We start from the raw sequence: 15,081 nt of genomic DNA, 5'->3' as shown, positions 1-15,081 counted from the left end.
CAAATTGGATTTATTAGTATGAAAGGTTTGTTCTAGGTAACAATAACAGATAAGTTTTGATAGATAAAAGGGATCAGTTGAAGTAGAGCCTTCAAATACTTGATATTAAAAGCAACTTCCTAAAAGATATACCTATACCTGGACTGAGCTGAGCAATAGAAATCAATGACTCCTTTGGAGTCATCTTTGACTGATTCTTCTCTTTTATTCCCCATACACAATTTGTCACTAAGTTCTTACCCCTTCCTTCCTCTTTTCTACTGCCACTATCACAGTCTATCTCATTCTTGAATTATTTCAGTAGTATGCTGAGTTCTAGACTGTAATTCATTCTGCATATTACTGTCACTCAAATTCCTTGATAGAATATTTCCATCATCCTACACTTACTCAAAAACCTTTATTGATTTTCTAATTCCAACTATTTCAATTCTAAACCCTTCTGCCAAACTTTTCAGAAAGCCCTACGTAATTGTGACCCATTCCATCTTCCACTATTCTCTAATATACTCCATATAGTGGCTAGTCTCAGTGATGCACACCCACTCATTGCCACCTCGAGGTCATGTGTTGATTTTTTTAATTGGCCAGGAGTGCTTGCTTTGTCAGTTCCTGCCTATTCACCTACCCATCCTTCAAAATCTAACTTAAGAACCACCTTCTTGAGGAAGTTTCCAGCCTTCACTGATTTTTTTTTTGCCCTCTGAACTCATACAGGAATAATAGTCTAAGTCATACAGATTAGCATGTAATAAAATAAAGCTTTTTATTATTTGTTCTTTAAGATGATAGGTTGGATGGAAAGTGCCTGTCTTCACTGGTAGAGTTTCCTCATCTGGAAGTTCATTATGCCATTGAAATCATGAGTTGCTTTTCTACTTTTAATTTTTACTGTTGTCTGTCATATGCCTTTTTTTAAAAAAAAAACAAACAAAAAATTTCTATGTTCCTTGAGGGCAGAGACCATGTTTTATACTCATGTCCTATACAGAATAGTACTGATCATCATAAGCAATTAATAAATTTTATTTAAGGATTGATTGCTTTTTTATTTAAAGACTGCTTTGCAATGAGAGAAATGTTATGTGTGTATGTTATGTGTGAAGAAGTGAGGCTAAATTAAGTAAAAGTGAGAACAGAACGAGTCGTTAATCAACTTTAAAAGCTTGATCATCTTTTGAAAACCTTGGTGTACCAAGCAAAGTTAATCTATCCCTGCAATGCCTCCTGAGGTCAAAGATGCTTTCAATAACATTTTATCACAATATCACTAACTGTACTAGCTTAGAAGTTATGGGTAGCTCTCTCTTCATTTTTGTTCCAGGAAGACAAGAATGCCAAGGTTGGACGAATCTCAGGAGCTGGGTTTGAATACGTCAAGGTCACTTAGCTCCTAAATCACAATGGTTGCTTGGATGACTTTGTTGAATCATCACAGTACTTGGCTTGAGAGAATTTTTATAGGTATGGATGGATAATGAATCAGGTTGCTGTAACATTTATAAACAGCCTGAAGATGTCCAGATATGGCTGGATTGTTTAAGAAAAACTGAAAAACTATGAGTCAGATTCAGAAGAATATAATGAGCTAGAATATTATTTGGACAGAACATTGGAGAAAGTTTGATGAAAGGTGAAGGAACTATGGGCTGAGGAAGAAAGAAAACTGAAAATAAGATCATCAGTTTTTTCAAGATCACTCTACTTGGGTAGTATGATTAGAAGGCATGCCATTTCTACTAAGAAGGATATGATGATATGATGATAAAGGAGTATGTCCACTCAGGATCATAATTTGGTATGGTGTGTCAAGATAACCTGAAACAGCACTTGTTATATTAGATCTGTTTCTTCTTGGAAGTGGTTACAATGATCTAGACATCATCAATCTCTGCAGGCAACCATCACTAGAGTCATACTTCTTCATTAACTGGGCAATAAACTGTTGATCAGAACTTCTTAGAGTTACATCTCCTAATCTATTTAACTGTTCAGCTAAGTGAAATAAACAATTCAATTTCAACTGGGAAAGTGGAGTGTTCCAGAGTCTTTTTTTGACTGTACTTTTTAAACATCTTTATCAGTGATTTGGATGAAGCCATTAGATTTCATGCTTATTAAAACTGCAGGTAGCACAAAACTGTAAAGACCTAACACAGATGATAGAATGTTAGAACGTGGAACCAAATATAGTAGGCCTGAGTAGAGTCCGAGGTAGTATTACATGTATATGCAAAAGTAACTTTCTTAAGTCTGAGGTGGGAGAGGACCAGCAAGACAAGAGCTCACCTGAAAATCATCTGCCAGCTCAAGGTGGGTAAAGAGTATGATAGAACAGCTCAACCAGTTAAAGAAGCCTTAGGCTACACTAGAGAAGCATAGTGTCCAAAGCAAGAGAAGTGACATTTCTCTTGTACTTTGATCAGACTTGTTTTGGAGTATTGTGTGCAACATTTGAGTGAGGATATTTCGAAGCTGGAGAGTAGCCAGAAGAAGACAATGAAGATGTTTAAAGACCTCAACATCATGTCATGCCAGAGTTACTTGATGCATGTAGAGATGTGTCGAAGCTGCTATCCTATACCTCTAACTTTTTGAGCCAATACCCCAGAGCAATTAGTCTACAGCCATCACCTCTATTACCTCTTCTCTTACTTCTTTAATCTCTGAAGTCTGGCTTCCAACCTCACTCAACTGAAACTACTCTCTTTGAAGTTACCAATGATTGCTTAGTAGCCAAATACTTTTCTCTATCCTCGTCCTTCATGGAATTGTCTAGTATTTCACACTGTTGATTTTCACCTCCTTCTGGTTATTTCCTCTTCTATGGGTTTTTAGGATATTGTTTTCTTCTGACCTGACTATTCTTACTTGGCTTCCTTTTTTGGTTCATGATCCATATTACACTGCTTGACTGTGAGTGTAGCCCTAGGCTTTACCCTGGACCCATTTTGTTCTTTCTTTATACTCTCTCAGTTGGTGACCTCATTAACTCTCTGGATGTAATTTAGGATTTAGGAAAGAAAGTTTGATGAATGATTCAACTAAGCAAAATCATCCTGAAGGATGAAGCTGAATAAAGGACAAAGAAGAGTTGTTTTAATATTTGACTACTGTATTTCTCAATATAATTGGTCATCCTTAATAACCTATTTTTATCTTCTACATTCAGAATGCCACAGGAACTCATGACACACAAAAGTTTAAGACCCTCTGCAATAGAAGGTCATCCATAGGTAGTCATGAAGTACTGGATGGAGGTCTTCCCTTCTATCTGTACTTTTCACTTCTTCAAGCCGTTTTCTAATTTTTTAAGTGACAGATGAATGGCCCATCTGGATAATTGCAAGGAGTTTCCATGCAGGAAGTTCCCTAAATAAGTCCAGAGACCCTTAAAAAAATGACAAAGTATTATCTGGAAATCCAGGGTAATTCAAGAAAGCCAAGCAAAGACAAGCTACTAGGAGAACTAATAAAGGGTGAATTCTGAGTCCTTAAAACTTAGTAGCAGAAGGATGAGAAAATACTATTTAAACACTGACGCTTTATCTACTGAAAACCCCTGAGACTAGACAGGCCAGAAACAGCCAATGATGTTATCTTAACTTAAGCTGAGGCAAACCTACTATTTTGTCATTAGAAGCTATTTTCCATACCTTTACCAGATATTACTTGGTTTCTTTATATTCAATGAATAAATTAACTTGTTTTGTTTTGACAAATAACTTTTTTATACTGGATTGTTGGGGGTGGAAGCTCAATTCCATGTGGACAGTCTCGGGCGGGTAAAGGTGGGAACTTCTAAATCTTAGAGTTCTCATGAGGCCCCCCAGAAAACAGCAGGGAATCGAGGAGTGAGACCGAGCAATCTCGTGTATTTCCGCCTCTTCCCGTGAGAAACGTGATGGGAGGAGCATCCCCCTTGAGACTGTCCCAGATCTGGGCACACCTATTGTTATCTAACAGGCACGGTATTCAGGTGCAAACTATGCGGCCGGAGAGCTTAATTAGGATCAGGAAAGCCTGAAGGCGCTCTTAGCTTGGGAGGGGTCGTTACAGGACAGAAGGCTCCGTTTTTCCTCTCTTGGCTCTCCCCTCCCCCTCTCTCCCCACTTACACTTCTGCTTCCAATCTCTTATCATAAGATCTTTGCCTCCTTGGGAGATTCCTCGCTCCCTCCTAAGGAAGAGCTTCCCCTGCACATGTAACCGAGACCCTGAATAAAGCCTAACCCTTGTTCGACTCTGGAAAGTCTCTTCTCTCATACGTTTATCCGGTTTGGCCAACCGAAGACCTGGGACAGGTAAGGTAAGACTCGGGTAGCCCTCAGGCCTCTAGGCCTGGCACAGGATGGGATGTTTTCCTTGGGAGTTCTCAGTTTTCTCATCCTAACAATGTGGGTTTAAGCCAATGTATCTGTTATGAATCCAAAATAGGGGACTTATAACTATTGGTCAATATATTACAGAGGACAGCAATGTAAGGTTGGAGCCAGAGGCATAATTTTCTTTTTGGCAGAAATTTGAAGGGCTTGGGCAGAGGAGCTAATTACTGTGGACACCTTTTAAATGATCCTTGGACTTTTTGCAAGAAAGAGTCACTCAGAGCGTCTTGGGCTGCTGCTGCTAACAGAATCAATTCACCTGAGACCACATAATGTAGTGAAAATTGCTTTTTCATAATCCTCTTCCAAGATGGGAGATGGAACAAATACTTGAAGTGGGAAAATATGCAAATGATATCAAGCAGTTCAAAGATGTTGGGATTCAAGACTGTATTGGCAGTGTATTATCAAAACACTGGTTGGATTAAAAGCTACTGATGTTAAAGAATACACTCAATGATTTGCTTTGTCTTTGTACAGAGGAAGGAAACTACTACATCAGGATTTGGACAACGCCAGACAGGGCTCTTGGATCAGGAACTTGACTAGACTAGAGGGAACCTAAAGGAGTAGGTAACATAATTCAGTTAGGCCAAACACATCCAAAAAAATCAGCTAGACTGGGATGGAAAAGGCAAGAGGTCCAAAATCCAGAGAAGCCACAGAGATTAAGATTTAGGGTTAGGAGACTGGGAAACAAAGGGTCAAGTTCCCATGCAGAGTCTGGGAAACAATGGATCAGACAGATCTCAAAAGCACTGGCTTTGGAGTTAGAATCCCACCTTTATGCTGACTGTGTGACCTTAGGCACAGGACCTCAATTACAATGTTCAGGTTGGATTAGAAGACCTCTGATGCTGAGCTTTGATCTTTGGAATGGGGTCTGAGTAACAGGTGTAGGTACCAACAGTAAAAATGGCACTTGTTAGTGAGTCCACAACCTTCTGAGTTACCAGCTGGAAAAAAACAGGTACACCTGGTTGGAGAAGGGAAGTGAATAGATAGGGACTTAGGGAGTTGCCAACAGGAAAGTAATCTCACACAGATGCACAATGCCTTTATGGCATTTAATGTATGTGTGATCTCAAGGGAAACAGAACAGGGACAGCTCCTGAGAGTCTGTCCCAATGTGTTTCTTTAGGACCACGTAGCCAGAAACACAGTTCAAATGAAAGGGCAATTGCTGCAATATGATCTCCATTTTATTTTGTTTCTGCCTTCACTATATCACCACCTTGATTAAAAAAAAACCACAACTTCATAATATATATTTGTATTTTAGGTGTCATTTAATACCTAAATTCTCCAGTCAGTTTCATGACAAATCAAAATTAGACCTGTAATCACTAATTCAGTAGTAGACTGGGGAAGCTGCTTTCATTACCGTACTTGTTTTAAAATGCTAATTCATCATTTACTTTCCTGCTGTTCAGGTAATAAAGCTATTCTCCAAGTAACAGCACAAAATAGAAGGAAATCCAAATGTTATTGTTAAAGTTGTAAAGGTATATAATGTATACCCTGAATGTGTATATGCCTATACACATACAAATATTTGGAATTTACCTTTAACCACATTGCAGTATCAGAAGGAAGTCCTATATAAAGAAACCTATGATTTTAAAAAGCTGGAATGTCGATTCTTTCATGTTTATGTGTTTAGGAACACTTGAAACTGTTAATTTCGAACTCTTGCTAAAGAATTTAAGGCTGATATTTACTGGTGTAACCTTCAAGGATTTCTCAGTGACCACTATTCATCTTGTTACAACAGCTCTGCTGATTGATTATCATAGGCTGATAAGTATGACATCATTTTTATTTGTTAATGTTGGGGGTGGGGGTGGAGGGAAGAAGACTGTTCTCCTATGCCGCAGCAAAACCCTGGCTGGAGATGTGAAGACCAGTAAAGAGTGTCAAAGCCTGAAGTACTATTTGGGGAGCTTTCAGACAACAAGATTCATACTGCAGCCTGGATTCTGTCCTTTCGCTTATTAAAATGAAAAGAAAAAGAAAATCCTCACTAATCTTAACAGAGAAAAGAAATGACGTTTTTGCTTCTTTTGATACTATCAAATATCACCTTTTCCCTAAAATATGAATGGCCAAATAATTAGAGCCATATGTTAAAAAACAAATGAAACAACAAAAAAACAACATTTAAACACTACTGCCCAGCTCAGATCCTCTGAGGTTTACAAAAGCAAGCATAGTGCTTAAGGTGAACTGCGGATGAATTAGTAATCAACTTAGCTGTTGCCAATAAGATATTGATTGATTAGAAAAGCCAAGATATAGAACCTTTGATTCTTACAGGTTCCAGCAATGTAAATAGACGTTACTTGATTATTCAGCAGTCATTAGTTCTGATAAATCATAATTCATTAGAGGTTTATAAAATCTTGGCACCATAGTTCATCACTTCCATGGGAACAAGGCAGGCATTCATTCTTACCAATTACAGTAGAAAATGGATCAAGGAAGTTGAGGCAGAAGCCACTGAAGAATGATGTTGAGCTCCTCTACTGGTTTTTATATTTACCACACAGAAATGATGCCACTCAGCACTGTGGGTTCTTACCCATGGCACATTGGCCAGATTATCCATCAAACGGACAATTTCCATGTCTTTGCAATTCCCTCAAGCACTCCATAATCTAGTATTTTTACTGCGATTATCTGAATTAAGCCTGAAATTGTGGGGGGGCGGGGGGGAGGGAAGCTGGGATTGCAAAAGCCTAGCTTTCTTTCAGGCATTTGCACCACTTCCAGATTTTAATTAGATGGGAAAAATTACCAAAAGGAAGTGACTTATAAAAACACAGAACTTTGCTTCTCCAAATGAAAATGTGAATCATAGGGCAGGGCTATGGCTTTGTTGGTTGCTTTTCAAATGTTTAGGAGGAAAACTAAGCCCTAATTATTTTTTTCCAATCCAAGACATGATGAAATTGGATTTAATTTTTGAGGAAAGAAATCAGATGTTTCACAAGTTACCAGGCAGCATTAGTTTGCCAGATTTTGTTCAATATTTTAATTACTATTTTCTGGTTTTCAAAACCTCACTGTGATTCTCTATTTATTCCCCAGAGGTCAGAGACCTTTGTCCAAAGAGCTTAAAGCTCTTCAAAAGAAGAGCTAAATCTTCTGTTTATTTTCTCTACTATATGGTGTTCAGGACTGGGATAGGCACATAGTAGGTACTCAACAAATGTTTGCCAAATGAACCATTGAATGGGTTTATGACTAGATAGCACTGAGAAAATTAAGCAAAACGCAGTATAGGACCTGTATTCAGGGGCTTGGAAAATTATTTACACACATGTATACATATACATAAAAACTACCACTAGGGTTTTCAAGCTGAAAAACATGAATAACTACCCTTACTTAAAATGCTTCTGACAATAATCTACCAATTTTTTTTGCCACAGAAAAATCTCAGGGGCAAAAACCAAACATGCCTGCTAAGCATGAAAAGAGACCTTATTGATCTGATTCTCAGCAAGGCCGAATGTTATTCATTCTGATAAGCGGATAGATCATGGACATTAGGAGTACTTGTGAAAATGAAAAAATAGCCCTAAAGAGTTACAATAGAAACAATCCTCATATTACTGCTTTCTCCAAGGTACCTTATACAACTAGAAGCCAAGCAGAGATTGGAAACCAACATTATTTACATTGGGCTTTAGATAAAAAGGGACAAAAAGAATGGAGTCCCCTGCTTTTATGACATTTCTGCAAGGCTGGTTTCTCATGCTGCAAAGAACATATGAAATAAGAATGAATCACATTCCTCCCATACCCATACAGCCAGATCCTTGAACAAAGATGCCTTACAAAAAAATGAAAGTGGCAGTGAAGGGGTTAAGAAGGTTTTATTTGCAAACCCCATACTGAGTCATCCCTGTGTTTTCAGATTCACTCTCTATCATTCATTCTACCTGCGAAAGGCAAGCCAGTGAATTTAACCCATTAAAATTCATGCAGTATTAGATTCTCTTTTGTTTTTACATGCAATTAACGTTTGATTTTCAATAAGGAGACAGAACATGGGCAGTTTTCTCAATGCTTTCTCAATCCTTTAAAATTAATCAGCAGATCAAAAATGTAGCCGAGAAACAAACAACTCTGTTGATTTTACATTCACTTAATAATCAAACAGCCTTAGATAACATGTAGGGATGATATGAGATCAGATAATGTAGAATATCATCAAATTTAGCCTCTAAATGAAAAGCTAAGAAAACAGAGAATGATTCAAATGAAAACATGCAGATGGCTCAAAGAATGGATCCTTGCATCCCCCATCCTTAAACACATCAAAAAAATAACATGTGGTACCTTTTAATTTTCTGAATGAGTAGTTTCCAATCAATGTTTCCTGTGTTAATGACAACAGGCTGCAGAACCTATAAAAATAAAATGAAAGAAGAGAAAATATATATGCAGAAAGATAATTTTTGAGATTGCAAATGAATCAGCTTACAATCAGCAAATGCATTCTTCTCGGTCATAAAATAGAACTGCCTGGAGCTCATCGGGATTGCTGTAATGCAGTACTTAATTTCCAGAAGGCTCAATCCTTGCATCCTTTTTTTTTTCAATTCCTGCATCTTACAGAATTTTCCTCACAATACCTTTAAATCAGACAAAGTGGATCCTTTGAAAGAAAATCATTACCGGCGCATATGCAGCAAGACCCCCAAATCAAATTCTTCCAATACTGCTGCAGAATCATTCTTCCCGAGTGTTAGCATCCATTGGTTTGCCGTCTACCTCTAGACAGACGCAGTCTGCAAGCCGCCAGCTTGTGTCTATGTGTGTCGGGAAAATGAAAACTGCAAATTAGAAAAAGTCCCTGCAGTGGCGAAAAGGAAAATAAGGCGAGTGGGAGAGGAAGAGAGAGCTCAGTAGCCACAGAATTTTCGAGAATGATGACAAGCCACCCAGCTCCGCCATCATTCACTCACAATAGGATGCTGCGCTGCTGGCAGATTTAGCAGTTTGTCAAGGGGCTTCTGGTATCAAATGCCTGACAGGCATTTTAATTGCATCCAACCAAGTGTGTCCACAGGAGTCAGTCCTATAAGCCTATGAATGTCATCATCTGGTCGCCTTTGTGCCCATGCCAGACACACACACACGCACACACACAGGCTTGTAACACAAAAAAAAAACAGCACAGGAACCTTAATGCTCACTTAGGTTTCAAATACTGGGTCTGATTAAAAGAAGTTTCTAGGGAGTTTAGACTTTATCCGCATTGAGTAAAACAAGGATTTTTTTTTTTGTTTGATATTTTGGTAACTGCGTTTTAAAGAACACACCCAAAATTAATTATGGAAATTTTCTTACCTATACTCCAAAGCTAAGGGATTAACTATAAGTTATTGTATTGACAGTGAAACCTGCCTTTTCCCTATTGAGAATTCTAGTTCTTTTGTGACTGTCTACTATTTATAAGGCAAATATTTCCCTTTTGAGAAAACAGCAGATAGCAGAGGACTGGGGAGTAAAGTTGAATCAGTGGTAATCGCTTTCCCCTGTTTCCAGATTTATTCAGTTTGCACATTACAGCAAAGAGGAGATGATTGCCTTTGGTACTCAGGGGCTCTTCCATTCCCAGAGCTCCAAATAGGGAGAAGAATCTCTGGCATAATCAATTTCCCCACTATGTCAGCAACTGAAATTAACAGTTGCACATTCCCATTTTTAAATTGTCCTTCAGGGAGGTTAAATGAGAGGGAAATTCCCCATGTTTCCTTTGAAAGGAAATGGACAAGAAATTTGGTAAATAAGATGAGCTTCTAAACCATCCATATAATATTGCATTATCTAACAATACCAATCCAATGTATATCAAAGGAGTTGGGTTGTAAAAAAAAAAAAAAAGAAAAAGAAAGAAAGAAAGAAAAGGAGGGGGAGATTGCCGAGAGAGCTATTTGTGGTAAGTATCACTATGGTTACCAGCAATGAAAAGTAGAAAGGAAAAATAAGGGGTGGGGGTGAGGATAGAGGGAACTTGGAATAGTCAGATCATCAAAGTGGATTGAGTACAAAAGTGGAAATTTGGAGACATAAAAAAGAGGAGTGATTTTCATGCATCAATTTTCTTTCTTTCTTGAAATAGGTAGGTCTTTTTTGTGCCTCTCTGCTCTTCTATCCCTACTGTACATTGGACTACATTGGAGGGAATTAGATCTCTCCTCTAAACAACCTTTACTTTTTCACATTTTCTCATCAGCAAATTTTACCTTCACCTATCTCCTTTCAAATTAATGACACAGTGCATTAAATCATTCTGGTAGCTGAACCCTTTGATGACCAACATCCTCAGAAATCATTTGGTAAAATTCTCATACAAATAACTCTGTTAAATCACATAGCCATTAGAGCCTTGAGGAGGAGCCAGGTCTCCTGATTCCTTGGTCCAGTGTTCTATCCATCATATTAAACTGCTGCCATGCCCTTACACTTTTTCTCATCTACATGCTAAGCCAACGTTAGGACTATTCTTTGTTTTAAAAAATTGCACTTTTATTTATAAAAGCAGCCGCATATTCATCATATAGACTAACTTATGTCTAGTATTTGTTCACAACTTCATTAAAGGTCAGAAAAAGTCAAGTTAATTAGATAAAATCTTATTTCCATGAACTCTTCTGTTTCTATTCTGATAGGCATGACTGACCTTTTGTGAACTGACTTTGTAAAGTTTGAACTAAATTGTTATATTGTAGGCAATTCAACTACCCCTGACATCATCATTTTTGTGAACATGAAATTCTAGAATTAAATTTATAACTGGGTCTGCAATGGTTCTTCTTTGGTGTTCACAGTGTGAACCTGTCTCTGTTGACTCAAATAAGTGGGGTCAGAGAATTAATGGATTTAATCATTTACTTCACTGATTTGTTATTTCATTCACATAAACATCAGGTCTTACAATATTTGTAAAAACTTTTTGAACACTGAGCAGTAGGTAAAATTAGAAACCTGACCTTCAAGTTTTATACATTTGAATGTCTTCCCAAAATCTCTTCTCAAATAAGATACGTTTAAGATCAGTTTACCCACAGGCTGATTTGCATTACTTTTTAAAAATTCTTTTCTAAACACTCAATATTATCACTCTCTTTCAAGTATGGGTCCAATCAATCATATTCTTTAGACTGGAATCATTGTTATGTTTCATAGGGAATTTCAGATCTAGTAAAAAGGCAGTGAAAGAGGTCCCCCAAGCATGTACAACATACAATAATCTTACAAAAAAATCTGACAAAGCATTATCTCTATGGCTATAGGTCCCTCAATTTTTCTTGACCTATTTTTGCCACTAAGGATTACTTCTTCAACCCAGATTTTTAGGCAAAACTATGCCTTAAGGTTAGAATTCATTTCTGTGCTCAAGGATATATGATACAAATGGGTATCTACTCTTATAACCAAGATTGAATTCGCCTAAGGTCCCCAATAGCAAACTAAGGTGCTGAAAGAATGAGTCCAGCTTCAAAAAATGCCTTCCTCCAAAGAAATTCAGTGGGAACTCCTAGCTCTGTAATTAGGAATATGGCTGTACAATCTCATTTGATCTCATTCTTTTTATCCGTTGTTAACTAGATCTATTTGTACTAACTCTTCTGAGGATGGTGGAAGGAGAAACTATACTTGTGATTCTAGAATGAGAGCAGTTCTTTAGTCTTCAGATGTCAACTGTCTCTGTGAGGCATTCTGCTGGCTTGGAGAGGTGATATTATTGATCTAACAGTAAACATCCACCATTGAAAATAAACACTGTAAGCAGTATGTGGTAAGATACAATCTTTGTCCTTAAAATGTGCTTGATAGGATTTTGTGGAAAGCAGGTAGATTGGGAGTGTAGGAAATGACCTAGGATACAGTCAAGTAAAAGAAGGCACATTACCATCTATAGTTACCTAAGGCGTTAAGCACTGAAACTTCTACTCATGATCTGCCATTCTGCTCCTACCCTGGGAAGCTGCATGTAGTAGAAATACCACTGGAATTGGAATCAGAGGATCTAAATTTATCAAATAGCACTCTTTTACCAGTGAGAAAACTGAGGTCTAGAAAAGGTAATTTATTTTATCCAATGTCACAAGGAAATAGAAAGTCAAGCTGGGTTTTGAACTCAAGTCCTCTGAACTACAACTTCACTGCTTTTCTCTCATAAGGTTGCCTCTTATCAAATTCGCTGCCTCCAACAGATTGCAAACCTCTTATAAAGTAGGGGCTATTTTTGACTTCCTTTGTATCCCTGATGCTTAGCATAGTGCTTGGTACAGAGCAGACAATTAATAAATATTTATTGGCTTAATTTGACTGCTCAGAGAGATAGCTCTTTTGGGAAGTTCTGACCGACCTGTACAATTAAGCAGAAGACGTTTATGTCATAATCTTTAAATAACTGAAGATAATTATGTGAGTCTGCCCCCGCCCCCAACACACACACACGGAAAATATTCTCCTCTACTGGGTCCTCATTTTCTTATTGACTAATTCCTCTCAGAATCTCCAATTTAAGGAAGCCCAAGCAAAAAGCATCTTTATCCCTCCCTCTACTGAATTGCCAACTCATTTCCTTAGACCTTTTCTGCCATGACATAGAAACTTCTTCACCCTGGAAGCTCATTCCACACTTGGACTACTTCACATACTGGAAGTATTCTCTGCCCCTGAAGCATCCCCTTCTGATTGGTTGATTCCTCCCAAATTCTTTAATTTAAAGAACAGCCTCAAGCCAAAGATATCTCCATCCCTCACCATAAGGAATCGCTGGCTCATCTTCAAAAGGACTTTCCTACCATGCTCTTGCACATACTTCCCCTTCCCCCATCCACTCTTTCAGCTTTTTTTCTGTGTTGTCTTTTCCCATTACAATGTAAGCTCCTTGATGGCAGGGATTGTTTTTCTTTGTACATTTGTGTGTATTTCCAGCATTTAGAATAGTGCCTGGTATATAGAAAATACTTAATAAATGTTTAGTGACAGAATAGCTGACACAGAAAATTTAACAGTCTAAACCTGTATGAGCTGACTCCAACATACCCCTAGTTTCAAGTCTCTTCACCATCTTGGTTGGTCCCCTCTAGTCTCATCTAAGCTTGTCAGTATCCAATCTAATATATATTGTCCAGAACTGAACAAAACATTTAGACATAGGCAATTAAGGAAGTTAACTTTGAGTTAAATTTGGGTACCATTTCCTATTGCTGATTTATAATGAGCTTGCCATTTGCTAAATAAATGTTTTCCCCAAGAATTGTGGTCCTCCTCCCACTCAGTTATGGACTTATACAGTTAGATTTTCAAACCCTAATGCAGTCCTTTACATTTCTTCCTATTATATTTCATACTATTAGACTCAGCCCACCATTTCACTCTGTCATAATTTTTTTGGAACCTAATTCTGTCGTTCAGCATATTATCTAGTTCTCCTAGGTTCATGTCAGCTAAGCTTTTAAGAAACATGCCATTTATAATTTCATTTCAGACATTGACAAAAATGTTTAGTAGACTGAGGACATAGTCTTCTGGCACAATACTCGATCAGCTCTTTTTTTAATCTAGTCTTTCAACTAGTTCTGAAGAGTCTGTTAGAGAGCTGAGCATATAAAAAAGTAAACTTGGGTTCAAATCATGGCCCCTGACATTTCTAAGTTTTGGAAGCATGGTCAAGTCAGTTAATTTTAATCAATGAGAGGCAACTCTTTAAAAATTCATCTACATAAATATGGCACCAATGAAATCACAAATTCTTGACATATTGAACATGAATATGTATATATTTAACCATACTCACATACATATATAGGTTTTCATATTCCCTTTTTTGAGTTTCACACAAAAAGTTTAAGTGCATGTACTTTAAAATGTTGATCACTAAAATAAGAAGATTAGAGCAAAGTAGATCCGCAACAGTATACAGAATACAAATACCATGCTATTTTCTTTTCTGATCTCTGAAGACAAGTTGGTTCTTCTCCCAATCCTTTTCACTTACATCTTAATTCAACAACTATTTCTTAAGCATCTATCATGTTCAGGCATAATGGTTGAATTTCATCCCTTCGCAGAATCTAAGAGATCCTAAGTCTTTGTATCCTTTTAGTTTTCAACAGTTTATTTCATTACTCTTCACACACTTTCTTGAAACAGAAAAAGATATCCTCTAGTTTGAAGAAAAATTGTAGTTGGGTTGCTCCTTCTGTATATACTGCAATCTTGTTTGTCAGCACTCCTCTAACGAAAAAAGATAACCTATAGTCTCTTTATTACTGAATTCAGTGCCACTGTTGTGGCCTCATACTTCCTTAATCTTTTAGCTACATGGGACACTGCATTTTTTTAAACTCCCCTTTTCACTTCTACAACACTAAAATATTGTGGTTCTTCTTCAACATCTCCATCTCTGGTCCTTTAATAAACCTCCATCCCTAGGAGTGTTCACCCAAGACCTTGGCTTCTACTGTTACATATTTGTCAATGACTCCAAAATCTGTCTAGGCCCTGACTTTCCTTCCAAGCTCTATGTTTATGTCTGCCAATTTTTTCTTAGATATTTTAACTGTTAGAGGGTGAAAAGAGGGGATGGAGGGGGATTAACGTAACAAAAAAATGGTTTGCATCATCTTGTGTGAGGCAACCCAACTGTTATCTCAAACATCATT

General features: G+C 37.5%; 1 protein-coding gene across 16 annotated transcripts in view; it reads right to left on the bottom strand.

The window, feature by feature from the left end:
- The window catches only part of MAP2 (microtubule associated protein 2), a 359,367-nt gene that overhangs the window by 166,553 nt on the left and 177,733 nt on the right, over nt 1-15,081 (bottom strand). For 15 of the 16 annotated variants that reach the window (XM_072617435.1, XM_072617440.1, XM_072617436.1 and 12 more), the window contains one exon: nt 8,732-8,799. The exons of the other annotated variant lie outside the window; for it this stretch is intronic. The gene's annotated coding sequence lies outside the window, so the exon portion shown is untranslated. The remainder of the gene's footprint in view (nt 1-8,731; nt 8,800-15,081) is intronic. 16 annotated transcript variants of the gene reach the window in all.

Source organism: Notamacropus eugenii, chromosome 6 (genome assembly GCF_028372415.1).
Source record: "Notamacropus eugenii isolate mMacEug1 chromosome 6, mMacEug1.pri_v2, whole genome shotgun sequence".
In the NCBI taxonomy this organism is placed as follows: Eukaryota; Metazoa; Chordata; class Mammalia; order Diprotodontia; family Macropodidae; genus Notamacropus; species Notamacropus eugenii.
This window is presented reverse-complemented; position numbering and strand designations above follow the sequence as displayed.